Below are 3,420 nucleotides of genomic sequence, written 5' to 3'. Positions count from 1 at the left end.
GTGTGTGTGTGTGTTTACCAGGTATTGCCTATGTTATGGGGAGCAAATGAGCCAACAAGTATAGTAATACCATACATTTTAAACCTTGTGGGGACATTTTTGGATCCCCATGAGGAAACAGTCACACAGAATTAAATGTTTTTTTTTTTTAAATCTAAAAATACAGAAAGTTAGGTTTAGGGGTAGGGTTAAGGTAAAGGGATAGAAAATACAGTTTGCACAAAACCATTACGCCTAGTCCCAATAAAACATGGAAGTGTGTGTGTGTGTAAACGTGTGTGTGTGTGTGTGTGTGTTGACTGAAGTAATCTGAGAATCGACGCTGGAACTCATGATACTTTACCTTTATAACAGCATTCTTGGCAGTAGCCTATAGGTGAGTGTGTGTGTGTACCTGGTATTTCCAACATTATGAGGATCAAATGTACCCATAAGTATATAGTAATACCAGTACATTTTGACCTTGTGGGGACACTTTTTTGGTTCCCATCAGGAAAATAGCTTATAATAAAGAGTTTTGAAAATCTAATAGCATAAAGTTTTGCACTGTTTCTTGTATTTATAAAATGAAATAATGAAATACACTAATGATGAAAAATAAAAGTGAGAATTAAACCTACATGTCTGTTATGGGTTTCATATAAAGTATGTTCTCAAATGGAACCTTGACAATAATCATGTGACCATGATTTGTGAGGTAATTAATACATTCCATTTATATGACATCATATCAACACATGTGACAAATCATCCTTTGGGGTCAAAAAGGCAAGGGTTTGTAATGTGTGTACATTTGTTTTTGGAGATACTTTGTCACTGTGCATTCATAATTTGGCTCCCTGTCTATGGTTAATATGTCATGTTTTGTGTTACTTACAGAGGAGATTAAAGCTATTCGGTAATTACAGTTCGAAAATTTTTTATACTGTCATGAAAACGTAATTACAAATAATAACAGTCTGTATAAGCTGTCATGCTGTCATAGAAAACTATGCAATAAAATATTGTCACCCAACCACAGGCTTATTGCATACAGTTGTAGTGCATTAGTGTAAAAATGGTAGGCTATATGTTCTTTTCTTTCCAACTATGATTTCTAAAACTGCAGATTTTAGAATGGTACCTTTATTCTAAAACACCTTGTCCCTTTAGATAAAAAATTAAAATCATACCAAACTGAAACAGTCCACCCTAATCAATAGCCAAGGATTTACAACACATATAATCACATTTCCAAAGACTGACTGGATGTGAAACTGATGAAAAGAAAAGCACAAGTTAAGTTTAATATGTGAGGTGCACCAGATGTTGCACACACACACACACACACACACACACATTTTCTGTCCTACAAATGGTCTCATGAAATGTTCCATTCCCATTGAAGTGTGGAAAACTTAACATTATATAACTAAACCCATAATGAAACTCATTCTTCTCAACTAAAGGCCAAATAATTGCTCTGTCACATGACCGTCCATGACATTTCCTTTAGCAAGAATACTTTTTCTTTGATTTTAGTTTCCCATAGGCACACACACACACAAGCTGAACATACATGTCTATTCTGTGATAAATCCTCAAGGTGGTTTAGCATGTGTGAACAGGTGTAATACAGCAGATGGTGCAGATGTGCACATGATGAGCAGGAAGCATAAACAACACAAGTTTACAGCACTGGCTTGAAAGAGGATCAGTGGAAAGCACATACATACATCTTGTAGACATTTGCTTCCTACTGATTTGACATTGAATTCTTTAAGGAATAGTTCACCCAAAAATGTCTGGAAAAACATGAGGAATAACGCTGACATTAAATTAACAAGTGTCTATACTACTTGTTAGAATGACTGTAAGTAGAAATAAATCTTATGAAAATTTGCCCACACATCCACAAGAACACGTGAGCACATTTTTGATTGGCCGATACTGTGGATCATATCATGCCCATGGCCAGTAAGAAATACTCTGATAACAGTTACTGCTGTTTTTCTTTCTATCTTTCCTACACACACCCAAAACAATATTTATATTGTGCAATTTATACATTACAGTTTGTGTGATCACACCACATTGCACTCCAACACACACTTAACGTCAACACAGTAAGCGGTCAAAGCTTAAGATTATGTCATCATGCATCAAGACCAGGTTTTTGGACCTTGCTATTTTGAAAATGCTATTTTTAATATATCTTTCTGTCGATAACATTTGTAATATAATTATGTGAAATATAATGACAACTGACAATACCTGTATTGTATCTGAATATATTTTAAAATGCAATTTATTCCTGTAAGTTGAATTTTCAGCAGTTATTACTTTAGTCTTTAGTGTCATATGATTCTTCAGAAATCATACTTATTTGGTGCTCAAGGAACATTTATTATTATTATTATCAACATTTGAAATGTTTGTGCTTATTTTTGTCAATTTGGATCAATTCAATGTGTCTTTGCCAAACAAAAGTATTAGTTTCTTTTATTTTACAGACCCAAACTTTTGAACAGTAGTGTGAGTGTAAACACACATACACATACAGTGGGTACGGAAAGTATTCAGACCCCCTTAAATTTTTCACTCTTTACAAAATGAAGGAACACTCCAATCACAAATTGGATCTCAGTGAACAAAATATTATAAGTTATTATAACACAAAATATTATAAATATTAAGTTAAATAATATTTGGAAATCTTTACTTAAATACATTGTGTAATTCATTGAGATTAAAACGATGTGACAATGGTCAATGGAAACAAAATCATCAACCCATTGAGGGCTGGATTCAAAATCACACCAAAAATCAAGGAAAAAATTTTAAATGATCCAACTTGCATGAATTTCATCAAAGCAACTTACAGTATAAGGTAAGTTAGTAGTGTCTATGTCCTCCACACAAGGAAGGACAAGGAAGATTTTTTTTATATTGCACTAAGTGGGAGACCATGAATTCCAGTATTACTGATAAAACCTTCACATATTACTGCACACACACCATTTAGGCTGAAATGAAATTGAGAGGAATAGAGGTGAATCTTAAAGCTGTACCTAATATATGAGCTCATTTAACATTAGGATAAACTCTATGATCTCTTTAAGCCAAAAGAAGAGTTAGACAGGAACACAGTGAACCTCTCATAGTATCAAAAACAGTTCAGACATTAGTGTGTGGGTGGGTGTGTGTGTAAAGGGAAGGTTAAAGTCTATTCAAGTTGCAGCTCAAACAGACCCAGGTATTCACTGGAAGTGAGCAGATTCTTTGCACACACATATTTGCGAATGTGTGTGAGTGTGTGTGTGGTCACCTATCTCTTTCTTTCAAAGATCATGTTCTTACATGACTACTGTTGCACCTGGGTTGCCGGAAGAAGAGATCAAAGTCATACAATTTCCTTAATGGGGGGGGGGGGGGGGGGGG

This window comes from Sinocyclocheilus grahami, unplaced genomic scaffold (assembly GCF_001515645.1).
Source record: "Sinocyclocheilus grahami isolate Dianchi unplaced genomic scaffold, SAMN03320097.WGS_v1.1 scaffold346.1, whole genome shotgun sequence".
Lineage (NCBI taxonomy): Eukaryota > Metazoa > Chordata > Actinopteri > Cypriniformes > Cyprinidae > Sinocyclocheilus > Sinocyclocheilus grahami.
The sequence above is the reverse complement of the archived record's forward strand: the minus strand, read 5'-3'. Positions refer to the sequence as shown.